Source organism: Bos javanicus, chromosome 5 (genome assembly GCF_032452875.1).
Source record: "Bos javanicus breed banteng chromosome 5, ARS-OSU_banteng_1.0, whole genome shotgun sequence".
NCBI lineage: Eukaryota > Metazoa > Chordata > Mammalia > Artiodactyla > Bovidae > Bos > Bos javanicus.
Genome location: NC_083872.1, coordinates 38,019,274 through 38,045,003, shown reverse-complemented (window position 1 = coordinate 38,045,003; position 25,730 = coordinate 38,019,274). Strand labels below are relative to the sequence as shown.

Below are 25,730 nucleotides of genomic sequence, written 5' to 3'. Positions count from 1 at the left end.
TGACTCTGCACGACCCCATAGGTGGCAGCCCACCAGGCTCCCCCATCCCTGGGATTCTCTAGGCAAGAATACTGGAGTGGGTTGCCATTTCCTTCTCCAAGCCATGAAAGTGAAAAGTGAAAGTGAAGTCGCTCAGTTGTGTCCGACTCTTAGTTGTGTCCTACCAGGCTCCTCCGTCCATGGGGTTTTCCAGGCAAGAGTACTGGAGTGGGGTGCCATTGTCTTCTCCACACCCCCGCCTTAGGAAGAAACTAAAAGTAAACAAAAATATGGTTATTCCATTGGCACCAGAATAACACGTATGTATTTCTAGATTGCTGAAATTCAGTTAAAACAATAAGGATGAATGCAGGAATGAAAATACGACATGAGAATTATCCTTTCTGCATTTTCTAGTTATCTGAATAGCTGTCACCAATTGAATTCAGAATTCTAATTCTTCTAACAGAAACAGTAAAGAGAGAATGGACTCCAGCATTTCAAACAGCTTTTGTGTCACTGGCCTTGAAATTTTGTCCGTTTTCTTTTTCAAGGTAAGGGATCTGGTTTTGTTCTGTTTATTTTCTTTAGTCATGCCATGAGGAAACAAGGTATATAAGTTAATTATTTTAATCCAAATAAAATGATAACAGACTGTAATTATATGATATGCTTCTCAACTGGCCAATTTACTTAAACAGAATATAAACAAGGTTTTTTTTTTCTTTTGGTGATTTGTAAACAAGTAGCCAAAATATTCCTCATGGAAATGGATTACTCTAAAATCACACCATCCTAGAAAAAATCTAGTAGGGAATAAAATACAAATCTTATTCTATTCTATCCCAGATGTCTTGTCTATACTACTATAATTTCAGAAGATTTAAAACAGTTGTTGAGACCCATAAGAAACTATACTAAGTTATTATGACCTTACCATTTTTACCCTTCAGGGACAATTTTCTCTGTGAGTCTCAGATCTGGTGTAAAATCTCATAAAATTTTATAAGAATCTCTTATGAAATAATTGTCATCTTTAGAGAACATGGGTATTAAAATCAACAAAAATAAAAATCACTTACCAGGACTCAACCATGCTGGCACCCTGATCTCAGATGTCTAGCCTCCAGAACTGTGAGCCCTCATGAATAGGATGAAGAATCCAAAGAGCTAGCTTGCCCTTTTTTCCTACTTTCTCTGCCCTCCTTTAAGAAGTTGTCCTTCTGCAATCTGGAAGAGGGCTCTTACCAGGACCCGACCATACTGGCACCCTGATCCCAGATGTCTAGCCTCCAGAACTGTGAGAAATTCAGTTCTTTGTTTAGGCCACCCAATTTACGATATTTTGTCATGTAGCCTGAGCTGAGTAAGATACTTACTGGATTAGGGTGGGTCCTAAATCCAATGACTGGCGTTTTTAGAAAAGAAAGGAAAAAAAGATCCAGACATAGAGACACAGATATAGAGGGAAGAAGGCCATGTGAAGATGGAGATCAAGTGCTTCAGCCACAAGCTAAGGAACACTCACTATTGCCAGGAACCCTCAGAAGCTCAAACCAAGGAGGAATTCTCTTCTAGACACTTCAGAGGGTCACTGGCCTTAATGACACCTGATTTCAGACTTCTGCCTCCAGAACTGTGAGAGAATAATTGGTTGCTGTTTTAAGTCATCTAGTTTGAAGTAATTTGTTATGGCAGCCAAGAAAACAAACACAACCTCCGAAACTTTTCCCCATCCTCTCCACCTCACAGTTGAATTTATTGAAGGAATCACCTACAGTTGCTGTGTGTGTGTGTTTTTTTTTTAATCGAGTGACATTCACACCTTATCCGCTGCAGTCTGGGGTCTACCCTCCTCATCATTTCACAGAAATTGCTTTCACCAGATTTATCAAGAGCTCCTTTTGGCCATATTCTTCTCAGCTTTTGCATTATTTCATTATTCATTATTTCCTTTTACCATTTCCTCCCTGAATTTGTTGACTGCATCCACAAAATTTTCTCATTATTTTTGTGGCCACTCTGTTTCAGTTATTATTTGAGTTCCTCTTATTTTTGTTGGGCTTCTCTTGTGGCTGAGCTGGTAAAGAATCTGCCCGCAATGCGGGAGACTTGGGTTTGATCCCTGGGTTGGAAAGATCCCCTGGAGAAGGGAAAGGCTACTCCATTATTTTGGCCTAGAAAATTCCATGGACTGTATAGTTCATGGGGTCCCAAAGAATTGGCCACGACTGAGGTACTTTTTCACTTTCTTTTTTGTTGTCCCTTAAATGTTAGTATTTGTCAGGATTCTGCCCTGGATCCGCTTCTCCACCTATGTACTCTGGAAGTTTCATTCACATGTATCTATTCTCTCATGTTTACCAAGTCTGTCTTCAGTCCAGATCTCTCTCCTCAGTTTCAGACTTGTTATCAGCCCCATAATTTAAGTGAGACTTCTCAAATTACTTGCATCACAGGTCCTTTGAAATCAGGATGATCAAAACAGAAATCAGCATTTTTTCTCTCTCGGATCTCCTCCTCCTCTCTCCCCAGATCACAGCATCATCTTTCTCCCAGTTAATAAAGTCAGAAGCCTGGGAGTCATCCTTCATCCTTCCTCTCACAGCCTGAATATAGCCTATTAGTCCTCATAGACAAAGCTCTAGACCCACGTGCTGGCATCTCCACCCTGACTTTCTGCCGGAGTACACGAGCTCATTTCCTCCTTCAGATGCCCTCGAGTGTACTTGGAAACATAAATTTGCTTGTGTGACTCTCTTGCTTAAAAGCTTGCAATGTCTTCCCAAACATTGCAGGATGACGTCCAGAATGGGCAGCAAGGCTCAGCTTGACAGGCTCCTCTATGCTCAGGCCAAACAGAAAACCCTGTCTTTAGCCCTTCATGTGTGCTCTGCACCCTCTGGACACTCATCCCAGGAAGCCTTCTTTGCACCCCATGATACTCATCCCACTGCCTGGTAACTCTGTTTTCCCTAGTGGTCCTCTGAAATTTGAGGAGCTCATCCATCTTATTTACCATGGATCTCCAGTGCCAACTAAAGCGTCTGGAGTAGAGAGGGGCAACAAATAATACCTAAATGAATAACCCAGTCCACATAAAAAGAAAACCAAGGCTCACAGTAATTAACCCATTTGGCCAAGCAAATGCAAACCAGGGACTTACTTTTTAATGTCTTTTCCATTCCTTTATATTCCCTTAAAAAAAAGGGAAACAACTTGCATTACATAAAATTAAATCATAATTGTTAGACAATATCACTTGTAAATTATGATGCACAAAATTACAAATGACAAAAACCAAGAAAGGCTTAATTGTGAATACTATCCCTTGCTACTGGTTTTATAGGTTTTTTTTTTCTTCTAACCATGGCCTTGCTTTCTCTGCCTTTTCATGGGCTAATACTGTCACATTTGTAGCTTTGAACTCTTCTCCTTCAGCTTGCACTCAGCTGCTGGTTAGTCCACAGGTGTCAAATGCCATATACTGCGCTTTGCTCTCTCCCAACACTAGTAGTGCCCTGGAAAAGCCTCCTGTGCATTTTTAGCTTAATCCACCCATTTGCAAGCTCTGACTCTGCTCTGAACTTTCACTCACCTTGCCTGCCTTTGAGCTGCCTTTGAAGGGGCAGGCCTGTCATGGGTCTGAATCTGCCACAGCTGTTCCTAATTCTTTCATTCCTAAAGCACTCCTGCCTCAGAGCATCAGAGTGGCGCCTTGCCTGCTTCTCACAGGAGTGGCTGTGCTGGGAGAAGTGGGGGCCTGGCTCCATGCTGCCCGGGTTGGGGGGTGGGGCTGCCCCTCTCCCTGGGGCCTTGGGAAACAGCTGACCTCATCCTAGTCAGAGAAGTAAGTTAGTTGTCTTGGCTTTTCTTGTTGTTTTATTTCGTTTCATCAAAAATAGAGAAAATGGACAATAGAGAAAATTGACAAAAATAGAGAAAATTAGAGAAAAAGAAAAACCTCGCAGCACGTAGTTTCACCAACCAATCACCACTGCCATTACGATTTTGATATATTTCCTTTCAGTCTTTTTATCCATGTGTAAAAAGTTAATTTTGACACAATTATTCTTTTCGTGCATATCATTTTATATTTTTGATTTTCACTTAGCACTGGTAAAGTCTATTTTGCATAATATTTCACTAAGTGGATATCCCAGAAAATAATTATTCTCCTCAGCTTACATGGTTAAGTTAATTTCATTGTCACTGCGAAAAATAACTGAATAAATGTGATTTAAGCACGTGGAAGAAAGAAAACCCTGAGAAAAACCTCTGTGCATCTAACATCTTGTCTCTATTTAGATCTCTCCCCTTAAGATTTACATCCCAAAGTGAAATTACTGGTTAAACATAAATATCACCAAAGATCCTAGTTCATTTGCTCCATTGTTTTCCAAACATGTAGCAATTTAGTGTAACTGGGGATGTGAGGGTAGCCATTGCGTTCATTCTTGCCAGGCAGTGCTTATACATTTGAATTTTCTCCCTAATTTCATACATCAATTATGAAACTATTTTTTTTTTTATTCCTAGAGAAGCTTAACCTTTTTCCAAATGTTTATATTGTGTGTTTTTGCTGTGAATTTCTCTTCATGTCCTTTAATCATTAATGTATTTGGGATTTTGTGCTTAAATTTCTTATAGCTTGTTATTTAATAAAGAAGTTAACTGTCATATTTGCTGCAAATTTGTTTTTCCTTTGGTAATTTATATTATACATGTTTTACCTATGATTTAAAAATTTTAATGTAGTTAAGTCTGTCTATATTTTCAATTTGTACTTTCATTAAATTTTAAATATACTTCTCACTCTTGGTCTGCTCCTCCACTCACCCAAACATTTAGTGTTGTACAATTCCATATTATCTTCTAAGATCTTACGGTTTAATATTTTTACAGATAACATATGGGATTTTATTCTAGTATATGAAGTAAAGTGAAAATCTGTATATATATATTTCTAGATTTTTAACCTAATGTCCTCAGAGCATTTAATTTTGTCTTTTCCTTTCTTTTCTTTGCATCTAATAGCATTTTTAGGCATATTGTATTAAAAATGGCAATCATATTTAACATTACTTTGTTTCTAATTTTAGTAAAATGGACTAGATTTTGTTACCAGTATTTTATTAACTATTGGTTAAATTAAATATTGCTTATCATTAAAATAAAATATCCTGATTTTTTAAAAAGAATTTTCGAGTTAAGTTTAGATTTGAAGTTTTATCAGATAATTTTTGTAAATGTTTCAGAATGACCTACAGATGTGAAGGTATGTCTTATTCATCCTGGTTTTCATTCACTTATGAATTCCTAAAATAAATATTTCTTGGCTTTGACAAACTATATTTTTAACCATATACTGAATATTTTGCTGAGACTTTTTCACATCTTATTAATAAGGGCTTGGTTTATAATTTTATTTGGTGTTTATTTTTGGCAGAGATTTGATTTCAGAAAAACATTTGCTTAGAAAATTTAGGGGAAAGCATTTCATCTTTGTGTTTCCAGGAAATATTTATGTGGCATAGAACTTTTCTCTGACAACTTGAAATAATTTTATTCTCAAAAGCATCTCGACCTGAAGCCATTTGGGGCAAGTATTTTTTTTTTTTTTATGTTGTTTTCAATTTCTATATGTTATTGCTCTCTGAAAGAAAGTGAAAGTGAAAGTTGCTCAGTCCTGTCTGACTCTTTGCGATCCCATGGACTATACAGTCCATGGAATTCTCCAGGCCAGAATACTGAAGTGGGTAGCTGTTTGCTTCTCCAAGGGATCTTCCCAACCCAGGGATTGAACCCAGGTTTCCCACATTGCAGGCAGATTCTCTACCAGCTAAGCCACAGGGGAAGCCCTATTGCTCTCTGCGTACTTTATATTTTCTGTTTTTATTTGTGATTTATTTTTTCCCAAAAATTACAGTTTAGTTTTCTTCTTTCTCTTTCTATTTGCTCAGTAATGTCTGACTTTTGTGACCACATGGACTATACAGTCCATGGAATTCTCCAGGCCAGAGTACTGGAGTGGGTAGCCTTTCCCTTCTCCAGGGGATCTTTCCATCCCAGGGATTGAACCCAGGTCTCTCGCATTGCAGGCAGATTCTTTACCAGCTGAGCCTTAGTTTTCTTAAAATTCATTAAATAAATTCTTTATTTAAAAGTTTCACAGGCTTAATGTTTTAATTGTTGTCTGCTTTATTGTTGTTATTGTTCAATCACTCAGTCGTGTCTGACTCTTTGTGACCCCATGGATGCATGAAAGCACGCCAAGCTTCCCTGTCCTTTACCATCTCCTGGAGCTTACTCAAACTCATGTCCATTGAGTTGGTGATGCCATCCAACCATCTCATCCTCCATCATCCCCTTCTCCTGCCTTCAATCTTTCCCAGCATTAGGGTCTGCTTTATATATATATTTAAATCTTATTTACTTACTTTTTAACTTTATCCATTAAATTTGCTAACATATTATTTGAAAAAAGCTTATTTGCTTATTTTATTTATTCCACATTTGCTTGTTTCAATGCAGTAATTTCTATTTTATACACTGTCACTTATTTTTATCTGTTCTCCTTAGGACTGTTAATACCAACAGCTTGAGTTAAATGTTTATTCCATTTATTCTTTCTTTATCTCTTTTGAGATAAAAGATTATTTTTGTATTTTGATTGTTCTTTAAGTTGTGTGCTATTTCATTTTTTATTTCTTACTTGATCAATGATTAATTAAATCTTTTCCATAGTTTTGATTGGCACTTTTATTATTATTGCCTTGAATTTTTATTTATAATTTTGAGTTTTCCTTGTGTTGTGGTCCAAAAAATTACAGAGCAAATATTTCTCATTTTTGGAATTCTAGTTGTTCATAAATATAAGCTCGATTTTAAATGTTGAAGATGATGGTTTTTTTTAAATTAAATTGATAATCTTTGATACATCTGGTACATCAAATTTTAGATTAAATAAATTTTAAACATTTTCTATATCTTTAAGTCATTGATTTTGTCTCTTATTCTACCATAAATCTACTAATAACAAGCTGAACTGTCTACAGTTTTGATTTGTCAGTTCCTTATTGTCTTTCAAGCATGTTTGACACATTATTGGTACTTAACCATTCTCCTTGAATATGATATTTTGGTACATTCTACCTCTCTATAATGATTTTATCTCATTTAACATTTTTCCCCTATAAGTGCTTCCTTATCTAGTATTTCTCCAGCCACTCTTGCTTTTTTTATATGTATTTTACACATTCTCTTATGTTTGCTAATCCTTTAACTTTCAACTGTCTGTCTTTACATTTCTTTCACCTTGTATCTATCCTTTAATATACAGAATGTGTTTTATTGACTTTTATCTTCAAAAATTTACAAAACAGCATTAGTTTTTAACTATTTTAGTGTATTTGTGATTCATAAAACTTTGGCACTTGAACATGAAAATAGAAGAACTTTAACATTCAGTTCAGAAACATTTTAACATTTAATTCATGATCATTTACAAGTAAGATAAAACTGCTTGCCTAGCTAGTTGCATGCTCATCACTGGGCAATTTTCTAACCCTAGTTTCATTTCTTCTGAGTTTCCTTTGCCAGCATCTTCCCCTCTCCAGAACCTTGAAGCAAGTGGAGTTCTTAAGGGCTCAGTCTGAGATCCTTCCTCTGTAAGAAGTGACAGATGAGTTGAGATCTGAAATGTAGGTAGGAGTTAGTCTCACAAATTGTGTGGCAATGATTTCATCCCATCTTGTGCCATCAAATAACATTTATATGTAGTCATTTCTAAATCATCTCAGGAAGTCCAAGAGGATTTCTTCATACCTCATTTCCTCTTGCATACAGATTTCTCAGGAGGAAGGTAAAGTGGTCTGGTATTCCCATCTTTTTAAGAATTTTCCACAATTTGTTGTGATCCACACAGTCAAAGGCTTTGGCTTATTTTGGCCAATAAAGCAGAAGTAGATGTTTTTCTGGAATTCTCTTGCATTTTCTATTATCCAGTGGATGTTGGCAATTTGAACTCTTCTGCCTTTTCTAAATCTAGCTTGAACATCTGGAAGTTCTAGGTTCATGTACTATTGAAACCTAGTTTAGAGAATTTTGAGCATTACTTTGCTAGTGCGTGAGATGAGTGCCATTGTGCAGTAGTTTGAACATTCTTTGGCATTGCCTTTCTTTGGGATTGGAATGAAAACTGACCTTTCCCAGTCCTGTGGCCACTGCTGCATTTTCCAAATTTGCTGGCATATTGAGTGCAACACTTTCACATCACCTTTTAGGATTTTAAATAGCCCAGCTGGAATTCCATCACCTCCACTAGCTTTGGTTGTAGCTTCCTAAAGCTCACATGACTTCAAACTCCATGATGTCCAATTCTAGGTGAGTGACCATGCCTTGTGGTTATCTGGATCATTAAGTTTTTTTGTTTTTGTTTCTTGTATAGTTTTTCTGTGTATCCTTTCCATCTTTTCTTAATCTGTTCTGCTTCTTTTATGTCTTTTCCATTTCTGTCCTTCATCATACCCATCCTTGCATGAAATGTTCCCTCGATAGCTCCAATTTTCTTGACGAGATCTTCAATCTTCCCCACTTTGTTATCTTGTACCATATTTCATTTTGCTTTCATGATCTCCTTTTAGTTTCTTCAATAACCTGAGTTCTTTCATAGGATTCTTCCACACTGTGCCCTCTACCTGGAATGTTCTTCCTATATGCTTCATGAAAATCATGCTTTCTTCTACCTGCAGTTCTCAGGTCACCTGTCACTTCCTCAGAGAAGCCTTTCCTAATGCCATTGTGTACTATATGCTTCACACTCTCCATCTGTATTTCCTCTCATGGTAATTTATACATTTATATTTACTTGTGTTAATTTGTTTAATGATAGGAAGCTTTGAGATGGGCGCCAATGATTCCTTACCTCCTGGTTTCATGCCCTAGAATAATCCTTTGAGGATGGGCTGGACTAGTGACTTGCTTCTAATGAATACAAATCTTTGGGAGCCATTTTTGATGCCATGTTACTTCTGTTCTATATTCTGACTGGCTGGCTCTGGGGGAAGCCAGCTGCCATGTAAGCTTCCCTTGGATATGCTCAGTGGCGAAAAATTGAGCCAGCAGTCATCAAGAAACTGAGGCCCTCAGTCCAACACTCCATGAGGAACCGATTCCTGCCAACAGCATCAGAGTTACCATCTTTCCCCCAACATGTCAGGAAACAGCTTTGGTAAAAGGTTAACCAGTCTTTGCCACAATAAGGCTGGCTGACTTCATTTCCCATTCTCATTTTTTGAGACAAAACCTATTCCTCAGCCAGTAAACTGGTGATTTGTTACTTAATTAATTGATTCAATAAGTGCTTACAGAGTGACTGCTATGTTCCAGTTACTGAGTTAGGCATAGGAAGAAAGCAGTGTATGAAACACACAAAACCCTTCTATTGGTGCAGTTTATGTTGTAGAAAGTGGATACAGAGGTTGCAAATGTAACATATGTTACATACTGATGAATGTTCTGGAGGCAAATACAGTAATGGGAGCAAGGAGTGTCAGAGTGGGATTCTGGGTCACTATTCTATTTTGGGTGTGGTCAGAACATTACTCCCTGAGAAGTTGATATTTGAACAGCAACTCCAAAGGAGAGAGAGAGAGAGTCACTCAGCTTCCAGGGGAAACATGTTCCAGGTAGACGAAAATCCTATATAAAGTCCTAAAGTAGGCATACATGAATCCTCCAAGACTATATTGCATTCTGGATATTTACCAAAGGCAGGGATGATAAAATCTGACTATTGATTGCATGTGGAATGTGAGAGAATGAGAAACTTGAAGATATGTCTAAGGTTTCCTGTTGAGTGTCTGGATGAACGAAATTACCTTTCATTGAAATAGAAGAGTCTGTGGTTTGTGGGTTTTTTTGTTGTTTTTTTTTTTGAGGCAGGGTGTGGATAATTGCAGCTTATTTTGTACTCATGTTTTGGGATCATGTGTTATCATTCACTTTTTTTTCCACCTGTTGATCTTTTCAGAATGTCCCATTACCCACTACTTGTCAGGCTCACTCCCACAGGTAATATTGTATTCCATGGAGGCATCACCTTCTCTGGGTGCCCCCTGCTCTAGTAAATCTCATGCTTATCTCAGTTATGTGCTGTGTCGGCTGTGCTTGGTCACTGAGTCGTGTCCAACTCTTTGTGACCCCATGGACTGACAGGCTCCTCTGTCCATGGGGATTCTCCAGGCAAAAAATACTGGAGTGGGTTGCCATACTCTCCTCCAGGAGATCTTCTCAACCCAGAGATCGAACCCAGGTCTTCCACGTTGCAGGTGGATTCTTTACCATCTGAATCACCAGGGAAGCCCTATCTTGGTTACAAACTTAACAACTGTTTCGTCCAATTCTTCCTGATTAGAATGCAGGCTTCTAGAGAACAGGAACTATGTTCTATTTATCTTTTCAAATCCAGCGCCTAGCAGAGTGCCAGTTACTAAGCTGGTAGTCAATAAAAATAAGTGTTTTTGAATAAGTGAACAAAATGATTTAAGAAACTGAACAATTGAGGTAATGCAAAGAGTAAAGCATCTTCCACATATGGACAGTGTGTGGTGAACTTCAAATGGATAAAAATTGCTGAGACAGGGAGTGTGCACCTGTGTTGGGCTGGAAGAGAATGGTGGGGAAGGATGGTGGGAAGCCAAGCTGGTGAGGGAAGGTGGAGAGGGGAGGGGCTCCAATTATGCTAACAGGCTTGGCAAGTGTGTTGATAACAACACTAACAGGTTGTGATCAGAGCACCTCTTTTGTCCTTGATAGTGTGCTTTTTTTTCCCGCCAAAAACAGAACAGGGATTCTGTTTGATTTCTTTTTTCCCATGTAAATCTAATTTAGAGGAAAACTTTTCCACCTAACTTTTAGGATATTGCCCCTCCCCCACCAACTTATGCTGAAGAATTTATTCATCTTTATGTTGATTTTTTCTGCTTATTCACTCGTCAGTAATTAGAAGAGTTAGGCTGTGCTGCTGTCTCATGTTCCCTTATGTGAGATTACATAAGCTTGCTCATGAGATTGAAAAGTCTTTCAACATATTTATTAGTCACTTGTAGTTTTTGGTGTTATTTTTTCTAATTGTGTTTAGTTTTTAAATTTCTATGCTTGTTATTCTTTATTGACTATCTTGAGCTGTTTATACCCACTCCAGTGTTCTTGCCTGGAGAATCCCAGGGACAGTGGAGCCTGGTGGACTGCCGTCTATGCCATCGCACAGAGTCGGACACAACTGAAGCGACTTAGCAGCAGCAGCAGCAGCACAGCTGTTTATATATTAACAGAAAAAATTAAGTTTTCAAAAATTTGTCATTAAACATGACTAAATTATTTCTAGTATTTAGATCAGATCAGATCAGTCGCTCAGTCGTGTCCGACTCTTTGCGACCCCATGAATCGCAGCACGCCAGGCCTCCCTGTCCATCACCAACTCCCAGAGTTCGCTCAGACTCACGCCCATCGAGTCAGTGATGCCATCCAGCCATCTCATCCTCTGTTGTCCCCTTCTCCTCCTGCCCCTAATCCCTCCCAGCATCAGAGTCTTTTCCAATGAGTCAACTCTTCGCATGAGGTCGCCAAAGTACTGGAGTTTCAGCTTTAGCATCATTCCTTCCCAAGAAATCCCAGGGCTGATCTCCTTCAGAATGGACTGGTTGGATCTCCTTGCAGTCCAAGGGACTCTCAAGAGTCTTCTCCAACACCACAGTTCAAAAGCATCAATTCTTCGGTGCTCAGCCTTCTTCACAGTCCAACTCTCACATCCGTACATGACCACAGGAAAAACCATAGCCTTGACTAGATGAACCTTTGTTGGCAAAGTAATGTCTCTGTTCTTGAATATGCTATCTAGGTTGGTCATAACTTTCTTTCCAAGGAGTAAGCGTCTTTTAATTTCATGGCTGCAGTCACCATCTGTAGTGATTTTGGAGCCCAGAAAAATAAAGTCTGATGCTGTTTCCACTGTTTCCCCATCTATTTCCCATGAAGTGGTGGGACCGGATGCCATGATCTTCGTTTTCTGAATGTTGAGCTTTAAGCCAACTTTTTCACTCTCCACTTTCACTTTCATCAAGAGGCTTTTGAGTTCCTCTTCACTTTCTGCCATAAGGGTGGTGTCATCTGCATATCTGAGGTTACTGATATTTCTCCCAGCAATTTTGATTCCAGTCTGTGTTTCTTCCAGTCCAGCGTTTCTCATGATGTACTCTGCATATAAGTTAAATAAGCAGGGTGACAATATACAGCCTTGACGAACTCCTTTTCCTATTTGGAACCAGTCTGTTGTTCCATGTCTAGTTCTAACTGTTGCTTCCTGACCTGCATACAAATTTCTCAAGAGGTAGATCAGGTGGTCTGGTATTCCCATCTCTTTCAGAATTTTCCACAGTTTATTGTGATCCACACAGTCAAAGGCTCTGGTATAGTTAATAAAGCAGAAATAGATGTTTTTCTGGAACTCTCTTGCTTTTTCTATGATCCAGCGGATGTTGGCAATTTGATCTCTGGTTCCTCTGCCTTTTCTAAAACCAGCTTGAACATCAGGAAATTCACGGTTCACATATTGCTGAAGCCTGGCTTGGAGAATTTTGAGCATTACTTTACTAGCATGTGAGATGAGTGCAATTGTGTGGTAGATTGAGCATTCTTTGGCATTGCCTTTCTTTGGGATTGGAATGAAAACTGACCTTTTCCAGTCCTGTGGCCACTGCTGAGTTTTCCAAATGTGCTGGCATATTGAGTGCAGCACTTTCACAGCATCATCTTTCAGGATTTGGAATAGCTCAACTGGAATTCCATCACCTCCACTAGCTTTGTTCGTAGTGATGCTTCCTAAGGCCCACTTGACTTCACATTCCAGGATGTCTGGCTCTAGGTCAGTGATCACATCATCGTGATTATCTGGGTCGTGAAGATCTTTTTTGTACAGTTTTTCTGTGTATTCTTGCCATCTCTTCTTAATATCTTCTGCTTCTGTTAGGTCCATACCATTTCTGTCCTTTATCGAGCTCATCTTTGCATGAAATGTTCCTTTGGTATCTCTGATTTTCTTGAAGAGATCCCTAGTCTTTCCCATTCTGTTGTTTTCCTCTATTTCTTTGCATTGATCGCTGAAGAAGGCTTTCTTTTCTCTTCTTGCTATTCTTTGGAACTCTGCATTCAGATGTTTATCTCTTTCCTTTTCTCCTTTGCTTTTCACTTCTCTTCTTTTCACAGCTATTTGTAAGGCCTCCCCAGACATCCATTTTACTTTTTTGCATTTCTTTTCTATGGGAATGGTCTTAATCCCTGTCTCCCGTACAATGTCACGAACCTCATTCCATAGTTCATCAGGCACTGTATCTATCAGATCTAGGCCCTTAAATCTATTTCTCACTTCCACTGTATAATCATAAGGAGTCCCTGTTAAATTGGCTATTTCTCATTTAAATACCTACCATGACCAAGAGATCTGTTTCAAGGACAGACAACTCATTTGGGATAATAAGATTTACACAATTCTGGTAAAACTAGCAGTGTAGTTTAAAAAAGTCAGAGTATATGCAAATGTAATCATTATAACTGAATAACAAAGACATTAGTATATTTCTTTTTATTACTTGATTCTACATAACACTATAACTTATTTAAAGAGATATATTAAGCTTGGGAATGAAGACTTAGGCTGTGGAATTCTTTCCAACTGCTCCGTTCTTTATAATTGCAAGATTTAGAAATAGTATTGTAAAAAATTAACAAACAGAAAAGTCAAATTAAATAGAGTTTACAAACCAGCAGGGGGAGCTCTCATGTCCTGTGACCTTGGCAGAAGCCCACAGGGAAAAGACCTCCCTCTTCCCTGGCCAACAACTCAACTAATGAAAAGCCACAGATTCTGTTTTTGTAGCCCTCTCAACTTCCTTTTTCCCTCTGAAAAAGTGTTCTTCCCTGGCCTTGTGGGAACTTGCATATAAGTTCACCATAGTTGCTCACCTCAAATTTCAATTCTCTGCTAATTCTGAATAAACCCTTTTTTTTTTTTTTTTTTTCTGGAGAAATAACTAACTGGCAGTCTATTTGTTTTAGATCAACATTTTGTGGCCCATAAGGGATGAGAGGAGACTTCTGATGGCTCCAGGGATGGTGAGCAAAAAGATGAGCTACTCACAATTGAGCCGTAGTTGCCTACTGCTGTTCTCACAGATCCTAGAGCTTGAAGTCTTGTCTTTCTCTTGAATCTGAGCTTCCACCCTCTTTGTGTCCGAAGCTCTCCTGGCTGTGTTTGGGTCTACGTTAAGGTTTTGCCCTTTCTGGTTAAGGCATTTGGGGCTGATTTTGAGACAGTCTAGTTTCAGCTGAAATTGGTTAGATTTTTGACCCATTCCCTCAGGAATAGGGGCTGTTTCATTGAAACTGTGCTCTTTTCAGTCATTGGTCTATTCCTTAAGAATAGGGGCTGTTCTATGGGAATTGCCTTAAAAGCCCTTGGCCTGGCTCCTCCATGACAAATTTGTCCCCCTGTTACTGGTTGGTATTAAGTTTACAGGTTGTTTGAACTGTGTGTGTTGTAGGATGTTTGAGGTGTAATTGGTTTAGGCTATCTGAAAATTATTCTCTTATTTTAGAGAAAAACCTCTGAGAAATAGGATCACAGTTATTTAAATATTATGAGGGCACCACTCACCCACTCACAGGAACTCTGGCTGATTTTATATTTAAAACCCATAGTCCTTTTGACCAAAGGCAATTTAGAATATCAATGACAATTATGGGGAACTTTCGAAACCCCCAGACTTAGTCTTCTTAAAATTGATTTGAACCACCATAGCTCAAAAATTCCAGAACTGAATAAAATGACTATTTCAATTGGTAATTTTAGGCTTCCAAATGTTATCAGGAGCCTAACATTGCTTTTCTGAAATAATGTTTTAAGCTGAACTGAGGCAAACAAACAAAGAAGAAATAGATTCTGAATCTTCAGGCTCTTCTTCCTTGGCATTTTTTCTCAGGCTCTGCCTCTGGTGCCATCCTCCTTTTTCCCTTCAATGTCTCCTATATCTCCACTGTACCCTCAACTCCCCCATACTAATTCTGTCACTGAACCTTCATTCTTCTCTAAAACTCTCTCCACCCCCTTTGTCTTGAACTTCTGAGAAACTGTCCATTTAAACTTAAGCCTTCTGAGGATCTACAGGGTTAAACCCTTATTTTTTATATTCCTTGGAGAAAGCCGAATTGCAAGCATAGTCAAAGATTTTCCCAAAGTAATAAAAGATCATCCCAGATTAGCTGAAAAATTTAATATAATCATTCAAATGATCAACTTCATTTTTCTGACTTATATCAGCTGGCTCATAGGTTTGTCAATGAAGACTAGGCCCAGCTTTGGATGAAAATGGCTAGTTTGGAAAATTCTAAGAGGATTTTAAATTATAGCTGGGAGACCATCCTGCTATTTTTAGGTTTATATGATCCGGATTCTGTAATTTCTAGGTTACCTCATCAAGAAATTCCTAAGGCTTTCCCAAAGCCCGTTGATTGCAGCAAAATTCCAACTTGTAAAAAAATTCTAATGAACCTATTCATGACTATTACAGTTGACTTCAGATTGTTTTTAGAGAAAATTCTTGTCTTCCTTCAGATGTTGATTCCACCTGAGTAGACTTTTAACTCTGTGTTTATTAATGAGCTGAACTGGGACCTTTACCTTGTAGTAAAAATGACCAGGATGGCATAGGAAACTATGTCTAATCCACATTTAATCAATCTAGCAATCCAGCTTTCCTGTACTCTAGGTGAGTCACCTGAAAGGAAGACCACTAAAATTGTTAGTCTTAAACTGTAGCGGTTGGAGGTTTATAAATGAAACCTTCTACTCCCTGCTATTATGCAAATAGCCAGGACATTGGAAGAAAGATTATTACAAATTCAAGCACGCCAGGTGCCTTCAGATCTCTAACCAACCTTTCCAGCATCTTCCCATTTCTTAATGATGAGGCTCTAAGGAACTACAGAGGCTCTTCCAGATCCTCCTTAATTGGAGAAAAATCCCTCCAAATTGGGGATGAATTCTAGTCCTAACAGCAGTGCCACACTCAAGGTGCCCAACTCCACTACAGTAAAATAGCCTCTGCCTCAGATCACTAAAACAGTTCAAATAGAGGGGCTTTCTCATGAAATCCTGTTTCTGAACCTGTTCCATTTTGTTAGGCCCTTTGTGAGATATATACCTTTTCCTCCTTAGCTCCTCTGCACTTATCCATTTGTAGGCTCCCCTCCCTGCTTGTTCCCTGCAGAGTAGCTTGGTGGCCTCCTCTGATGATTTACTTGTAGATTCTTCCTGGGCTCATACGCATGTGCCAGAGACTGCATGAGGCCCTGGGAACACTCACACAGTATGAACAACATCCAGGTCCTGGAGAATTCCCAGAGTGGGATTCACTTGTAAAAAGAGGTGAAGAGCTTGGCCTGGTACACATGTGCTAGACATCATCAGAGCAGCAGAGATAGAGTGAAGGAAGAAACACCATCTTCATGAGCTCACCATTCTCACTCCTGATCCAGATTAGAGCCTGAAAGGCACATAGATTAGTGGAGGACCCAACAAGGCTTGAATCAGCTAGTTTCCACATCTGAACTAGATCTCAGCCCAGAGGTGTATTTATCAGACATTTATGGGGTCCAAGGCAGTTCCCACTGACCCATGTCTGACTTGATTCCTGTTCTCCGCCTCTCACCAGTTTTCATGAAGGAAACTGCCTGGTGTGTCACAATAGATGGAGATGGCAACCAAACGAAGAAAGCTACTCTCTGTGGACATTTAGAACAGTATCAATGCCATTCTCTCTCAAGCCTTTATGCTTGCATCCACTTAGAAGGAGCACAGATTTTTATTGTACAGATGGCCATGGTTGAATGCAGGTGGTGATGCAGTACTGATTCTCCTCATCTTAAGACTCAGGAATCCATCATTCCTCTACCTTCCCATGGCCTGGTTACCTTTTGTTTCTTCCTTCTGCTTCTCTATACCTTTTCCCTATTAATGCCTTGCCCAAGGCTCTTGGTCCTGCTTTTTCCCATGGAATCCGCCACTGCTCTCTGTGGATTTCTAGTGCCCTTGCTCCTGGTGCACTCATTTTAGCATTCAGCTGCACACAGCTAAGATTCCTTCAAATATCACTGGGAAACTGTGACCTACGGACAAAGGATTTCTAGAACAATCCTGTTTTGTGAAGCTTGTTTCTATGGGAGAGAAGAGATCTTTTTAAATAAGCAGTCTCATTTTTGTCTTGTGGGAAAAAAATATCAACACCTATAAGGCAGTCAAATTCAATTGAGATATATGTATTTAGGATTCAAGATCCAAAAGGATCCTCAAGCCATAATTTGCCACATTTTTATATTTATACTGACTTAAAGCAACTTCTTTGATTTGTTGCTTGGGGAAGCTGGTAGAAGAAACTAAGGTCCTATTTCCTCTGGCAGGTTCCACATGACACAAGTGGGCACACTCCTGTCACACTGCCAAGTTTCTTTTTCCCCACCTTGCAACACACAACCTCCACTTCATCCTAATAAAAAGGGAGCTTAGTGCCCACCCTAATGTTTAACACTCACCCTAAAGAAGACCTCTAGCTGCTCTCTTCATTTTGTACAGGGTTTCTGACCCAGCACAAAGAAACTGGGACTGTCATAACTGGTGGAAAACAGACTTTCCATGAGACAAAGACAATCCTATTCTTGGCAATATTTTCTGAAGCAAAACATTAGGCCTCAGTTGGTGAACCTTGGAGTGAAATTGTCCCAACTCTGCCAGGAGGCTCCTTCTTTCTCAGATTTCTTCAGTATTGGCTGAAGCATGTAGATCCACCGGGGCGTACCAACAAAAGCAAGGTGCTTTGCCTCAGCACTCCAGCTAAGACGGGGGAAGGACTGAATCTAAGGCCCCTACAAAGAGAGAGCTTCGGATATGTGGAGGACAGGAAGGAAGCTACATTTGAGAAAGTACCCCTTTAATGCTGATGTTTCTGAGGGAACAAGGGCTGGGATTACTGAAATCTCAGGCCTGGCAAGTGGCCTACACAGGAGGATCGGGAAAAAGGATTAAAATCGTAATTGATGCCAAACTCATAGTAGAAGTTTAGAGTCTCTCCAGGAGGCGGGGTGTGAGAGGAAGGGCATTGTGTTTGGAACTGAAGGGTTAATCTACAGTGCCTGGTTCCCCGTTTGCTGGTTGTGCAATTCTGCATAATTTATCCCCCTCTTTTTTCTCATAAGTTAAATAAATACAGTTGTAGATTCTTTTCTTGTGTATAATCAATCAAAATGTCATGAGCTGAATATAAAGACCTACTCAGAATTGAAGGTTTATTATTAAATGAAGTGATTATTATCCCAGTAATAGGGATTGTGAAACCCAGTTTTGTCCACTTAGAACTCCATTGAAAATTTTCCTGAATGTCAATGGTGATTTTTTCCTGCCTTGTTGAGGTATAGTTAGTATATAGCATTCTGCACATATTTAAGGCCTACGATTTGATAAATTTTGGCATGAATATTACAATATAATAAAAATTATATCTGGTCTCTGTCTCTGGTCCTTGGCATAGAGCTTCAAAAATCTTTAAAATTTCCTGAGTGGTAAGATTGCCTTTGTTATGCCATGATGTGGCTGTTGTGGGGTCTTAAGTAGCTTCAGGGGGGTCATGAAAGACCAATTGCCTGGTCAGATGGTTGTAACCTTGAGCCAAACTCCAGGGAGGGAAAGGGGCTGGAGACTGACTTCAGTCACTTGGCCAGTGATTTAATCATGCCTGCACAATGAAACCTCAATAAAAACTTTGGACACTGGTGCTCAGTAGAACTTCCAGGTTGGTGAGCACATTGATGTGCCAGGAAGGTGATGTAGAAAATCTGTCCAGGACTCCACAGGGAGAGGATATGGAAGCTTTGCTCCCAGAACTCTTGTAGGCTTCACCTAGGTGTATCCTTTATAATAAAACTGTAACTGTAAGTATAGTGTTTCCTTAGTTGTATTAATTGTTTCCAGGGAATTACTGAGCCTGAGGGGATCCCTAAATATATAGCCAGACTGTGAAAAGTGTGGGAGGCCTAGAGATACCCCAACTGTGTCTCCTGTCTGACAGTTTTGTGGGTGACTTTGTCCTAACTTGTAGGGTATGATGCCAACTTGAGTGGTTAGCAGAATGCTTCTGCTGTACTCTTAGTTAGGAGGGAGACAGAGCATTTGGTGTCAGAAAGATGGGATTCATTAGAAGGACCCTGACTCACTGAGACATATGATTTGGAAAGAGAGAGGATAAAAGGGTAGGGGATAAGAATCTTTTGATTCCTGGGTGGCCAAAATATTACCTGTGGTATGAAATAGCAGCTGTGCTCCTATCATTTACTCAAATTAAAACTTAATAGAATTTAGAGATGATTCACCCAACTCCTGAGGAGCTGGCTCACTGGATGCATAAGTAAAATAATAAGAAAAAGATTAAATATTAAATTTCATGGTTATTGTTATCTTTAACAGCTAAAGTGAAGTTAAAACAGTACTGAGTCAGATCTTGGTGCTGACCAAGTTCAGAATATGGTCAATCTGAGCTATCGTCACTGGCCTCAAAGCTTTCCCCAAAGGGAAGAGTTATGTTTAGACAATAGGGAGTACTTCTGAGATCTCTGGTCATCAAAAAGGTCATCCAAACTGGGAACATGGTAAGACCATGAAATTACCAAAACCAGGAGTTACAGTATGAAGGACTTTTCTCATTTTTTTTGGATTGGTATCATCAACTTCCTGAAGAACTTTTACTGAAATGGAATGTGTGAGGGTCTAATTTGGGGACCGTGTCTTTGGTTTTAAATATTACAGAGTGAAAGAGTATGTTTGGGCATTATAGAGCAATCATAGATGGCTATGAATAAACAAAGGTCCATATAGTCAAAGCTATGGTTTTTCCAGTAGTCATGTATGGATGTGAGTGCCATAAAGAAGGTTGAGCACTGAAGGATTGATGATTTTGAACTGTGGTGCCAGAGAAGACTCTTAAGAATCCCTTGGACAGCAAGGAGATCAAACCAGTCAATCCTAAATGAAATCAACTCTGACTATTCATTGGAAGGACTGACACTGAAGCTGAAGCTCCAGTATTTTGGCTACCTTATGTGAAGAGCCAACTCATTGGAAAAGACTCTGATTCTGGGAAAGATTGAGGGCCAGAGGAGAAGGGGTCAACAGAGGATGAGATGGTTGGATGGCATCATTGACTCAACGGACATGAGTTTGAGCAAACTCCATGAGATAGTGAAGGATAGGGAAGCCTGGCATGTTGCAGCCCATGGGGATGCAGAATCGGACACAGCAGAGTGACTAAACAACAAAAACAATAAATAATTCAGACACATTGCAGGTTATCCTCAAGTTAACATCTATCCTAGTGGACTAGGTAAAAGGCATTATAGAGTTTGTTTACTCTGAGAAGGGGAACTGTCTGTCTCCCTGTACATAAATGCCAAGTGGTACATCTCAGAAGAAGTAGCTAATATGTTTTGCATGCAAGTCATGCTAAACTGGCTTTATGGTGCATGCATGTGTACTTAGTCATTAAGTAGAGTCCAACTCTTTGCAAGCCCATGGACTGTAGCCCACCAGGTTCCTCTGTTCAAAGGGTTTCCCAGGCAAGAATACTGGAGTGGGTTGCCATTTCCTTCTCCAGGGAATCTTCCCAACCCAAGAATCAAACCCATGTCTCTTGCATTGGTAGGCAGATTCTTTACCACTGAGCCACCTAGAAAGTTGACTTTATGATGATCAAGATACTAATCCATGAAACATGCCCCTTTTCCAAGTCACGGTAAGTGCTGTAATTAAAATACTCTTTTGGTCTGGGAGACCATATAACCTCACTGCTGCAAAATTGAACAGCTGTCCAAAATGACTTACTGGATTTTTCTGTCTCAGTTTCCCCTTATGGGTCTTATAGATGCTAATAGAAATAGATTAATTAACACAAAAATGAGAAAAAGCAGAAGAGATATGCAAGGGACTCATCCTGATAGAATGGAAATCTTTACATGGTGTTTAAGGAATGGGGTGAGTAAAGTAGACATTAATAGGGTTGAAGCAAAGGTCCTCATGGAGCACTATCAAACGATGAGTAGACCAGTGATATCTCTTTTTGATCCTCAACACTAAAGGTCCTTAAATATGTCTGTCCACCCTATGTGACTCAGTTTGGAGGAATATTAAAAAGTCAGAAGACAAAGACTACATTGAGAAACACAACCTGAATTACTTTGGACCACAGCCAAGTGGATTTCAAGCAGATTTATCAAGCTAAATATTGACAAAATGTCCAGTGTATCTTGGCTCAATCCTCTGCTTGGGGACCTGAAGCCTTATGCTTATGACTAAGTGGAACGACTAGGAGGTGGAGAAGAGAAATTTCTCAGACTTCTTGACAAGGGAACTTCACGAACTGTTCAGTACCAGAATCTGTTGGTGAGAACTTAATGGAGCCTACAATTAAATTGAAAAATCATAGAAATTCAAGAGTTGACAGGATTAAGGTGAAAACTTTGGATGGAAACTTGGAATTTTTACATATGCCCAGTGTAAAATAGTTGAATCTGTTTTACCAAATTTATTATAGAGATGGATATTGTGTCTGGCTGAGGAGTGCTTCCTCTACGTTTCATTATAAAACAAAAGGCACACATAACACCACTGTTCAGCAATATTGGACACGATATATGGGAATGCATAGGAATGCCAGAGCCCATACAATACAAAATAGAAGTGGAATGTTGGTACAAACCCAATTCTCTGTGCAATAACTTTGTATAGAGTGTAGACTCGGGTTTGTGGCAAAATCCTATGAGCTTTTCTCCCAGTGACAACTGCTGGGATCATGGACTAGAAAATTTCCATTTGAGGAGAAACTACTACCTTGCTTTTAGACATTAATTCACCCTGTCCTTGTGACTGAAGGACATAAAATAATATTGAAACCCATAATACCTTGGGTGATAGTAGAGTGACACTCTAATGTGGAAGGCAATGCCCAGATGAGTTCCATAATAAAATGGAAATAGTTTTGTCAAGAGTGTGCTATGAAGGTAATGCAAAGGACTTCTCAGCATAATCATAAGTAGGTACATTCTTTCCCCCTAGATCTGACTTTGGAACACACAAGGAGCTGCCTGATTCTATTGCCACTCGGACAGTGCCCTATTATTAGCTCTTGATTGACCAACACAGAGCTGCTCAACTTTTGGTTATCAGTTCCAAAGTGGACTGTTTGGAAGTCTACCACTCTGATTAAGGAAGGTAAACATAAATTAGCTCAATGGGCTAACTTGCATGCTTTCTGATCCTATGTTTAGGTTTTTACTGATGCATGGATGGTGACCTGGCCATACGGTCAGGCAGGAGGGCAAAGGGAAACCCATCTGTTAGAAGGATGCCCAAATATGCTTTCACTCTACCTGGCCAAAGGGGGTTAACAGTGAACGCGCCTGTATTGCTTACTGGTAAGAATAGTCCATTAGCTCTGTACACATGGAGAGATGGGGAAATAATAGTTGAGGTTAAAAGAATAAACACATGGGTCATACAATGAGGGAAATCCAGTATCCTTCAAGAAAAAACTCTTAGTTCAATTATGTCAGATGTTTGAAAGGGTGAAACCATGTACAGCTGAGACCACTCCTTCTTTTAGAACCTGACAACTTCAAGAAGTCTGCAAACCTGTGTGACCTTGCCCCAGGAAACATTTTGGTCATAAAATTTGATGATGGGTTGGACTAATTTTAAATGCTTGAAAGGAACTCAGTACAGTGCCAGTACCTTCTAACACTTACTTGCAGAGTACATCTCTTATATTGCAATACAGTCTAACACTGGCATTGTTGGTAAATATATGATATTAAATTTGATAGTCAATTAGGGAAATACATTTGAGGTATCATCTTTACCCCACACTTGCTCCTCCAAATATTAGGAGCTCTGCTTCCAGGACCCTCTCAGATCCTGCCCTATGTGTATTTTTCATAATGAAAATGTAATAATAAGGATAGTACATTTCTGAGTTCTGTGACTCATTTCAAGTGAACCATATCAGACCTGATGGGTCACAGTAACCCTTGAATCTATAGCCAGTTTTTTGGAAGTGTGGGTGTCCTGGAGAACCCTGGCCAGTGGCTGGTGTCTGAGAAATAAGGCAGCTTATGGAAGATTTTGTCCTTAACTTTGGGATCTGACAGTAACTCTGGGTGCTTAGTGTCAGAATGGCATTGTAGTACATCGAACTAAGGTGGACAGAGGACACGCATATACCCAGGAAGCAATGGTAAAGTGGGATTTTTTTGATGAGAAACGTAAAAATTGACTCTTGCAGTTTGCTGTACAAGGCAGGTAGAATTCCAAGGGAAAGACACAGACATGCCCACATTATTTACCACAAAACTCACATATAGGCACACCCCAACCCCCATGGCATATATCCATACATCTCCAAGGAATACAACTGCTTATGGGAACAAAGCCATGGTTTTTTACCTAGAAAATAATTTTCTTTCTCACCACCCTCAATCTTCATTCCCAGCAGAAAGGGAGAATCACGTTAATTCTCTAAACAAAAGCCATCAAGGAAGACTCACATTAAAAAAAAAATATTTATTTTTTTAATTGAAAGACAATTGCTTTACAGAATTTTGTTGTTTTCTGTTAAACATCAACATGAATCAGCCATAGGTATACATATGTCCCCTCCCTCTTGAACTTCCCTTCCAACTCGCTCTCCATCCCACCCCTCTCAGTTCAGTTCAGTTGCTCAGTCATGTCTGACTCTTTGCAACCCCATGGACTGCAGCACGCCAGGCCTCCCTGTCCATCACCAAGTCCCAGAGTTTACTCAAATTCATGTTCATTAAGTCAGTGATGCCATCCAATCATCTCATCCTCTGTTGTCCCCTTCTTCTCCTGCCTTCAATCTTTCCCAGCATCAGGGTCTTCTCAAATGAGTCACCTCTTCGCATCAGGTGGTGAAAGTATTGGAGTATCAGCTTCAGGATCAGTACCTTCCAATGAATATTCATGACTGCTTTCCTTTAGGATGAACTGCTTGGATCTCCTTGCTGTCCAAGGGACTCTCAAGAGTGTTCTCCAACACCACACTTCAAAAGCATCAATTCTTCAGTGCTCAGCTTTCTTTGTAGTCCAACTCCCACATCCATACATGACTACTGGAAAAACCACAGCTTTGACTAGGCGGAACTTTGTTGGCAAGGTAACATTTCTGCTTTTTAGTATGCTGTCTAAGATGGCCATAGCTTTTTCCAAGGAGTAAGTGTCTTTTAATTTCATAGCTGAAGTCATCATCTGCAGTGATTTTGGTGGTGTGTTGCTCAGTTGTGTCCGACTCTTTGCGACCCCATGGACTGTAGCCTACAAGGCTCTTCCCTCCATGGGATTCTCCAGGCAAGAGTACTGGAGTGGGTTGCCATTGCCTTCTCCAGGGGATCTTCCCGACCCAGGGATCGAACCCGGGTCTTCTGCATTCCAGGCAGATGCTTTAACCTCTGAGCCACCAGGGAAGCAGTGATTTTGGAGCCCCCCAAAAATGTTTGTCACTGTTTCCACTGTTTCCATCTATTTGACTTGAGGTGATGGGACCAGATGCCATGATCATAATTTTCCTAATGTTGAGTTTTAAGCCAGCTTTTTCATTCTCCTCTTTCACTGTCATCAAGAGGCTCTTTAGTTCTTCTTCGCTTTCTGCCATAAAGGTGGTGTCATCTGGATTTCTGAGGTTATTGATATTTTCCCCAGCATCTCAATTCTAGCTTGTGCTTCATCCAGCCCAGTGTTTCTCATGATGTACTCTGCATATAAGCTAAATAAGCAGGGTGACAATATACAGCCTTGACGTACTCCTTTTCCTATTTGGAACCAGTCTGTTGTTCCATGTCCAATACTGTTGCTCCTTGACCTGCCTACAGATTTCTTAAGAGGCAGCTGAGGTGGTCTGGTATTCCCATCTCTTTCAGAATTTTCCACAGTTTATTGTGATCCACTCAGTCAAAGGCTTTGGCATAGTCAATAAAGCAGAATTAGATGTTTTTCTGGAACTCTCTTGCTTTTTTGATGATCTGACAGATGTTGGCAATTTGATCTCTGGTTCCTCCGCCTTTTCTAAAACCAGCTTGAACATCTGGAAGTTCACGGTTCACGTACTGTTGAAGCCTGGTTTGGAGAATTTTAAGCATTACTTTACTAGCGTGTGACATGAGTGCAACTGTGCAGTAGTTTGAGCATTCTTTGGCATTGCCTTTCTTTGGGATTGGAATGAAAACTGACCTTTTCCAGTCCTGTAGTCACTGCTGAGTTTTCCAAATTTGCTGGCATATTGAGTGTAGCATTTTCACAGCATCATCTTTTAGAATTTGAAATAGCTCAACTGGAATTCCATCACCTCCACTAGCTTTATTCATAGTGATGCTTCTTAAGGCCCACACTTGACTTCGCATTCCAGGATGTCTGGCTTTAGGTGAGTGACTGTCATGAAGATCTTTTTTGTACAGTTCGTCTGTATAGTCTTTCCACCTCTTCTTAATATCTTCTACTTCTGTTAGGTCCATACCATTTCTGTCCTTGATTGTGCCCATCTTTGCATGAAATCTTCCTTTGGTATCTCTCATTTTCTTGAAGAGAT

General features: G+C 39.7%; 1 non-coding gene across 1 annotated transcript; it reads right to left on the bottom strand.

Moving 5' to 3' along the window:
• Positions 1-24,540: 24,540 nt before the first annotated feature.
• TRNAS-GGA (transfer RNA serine (anticodon GGA)) lies at positions 24,541-24,612 on the bottom strand. Its single transcript has one exon. It is a non-coding gene; the product is annotated as a tRNA-Ser (tRNA).
• Positions 24,613-25,730: the final 1,118 nt, after the last annotated feature.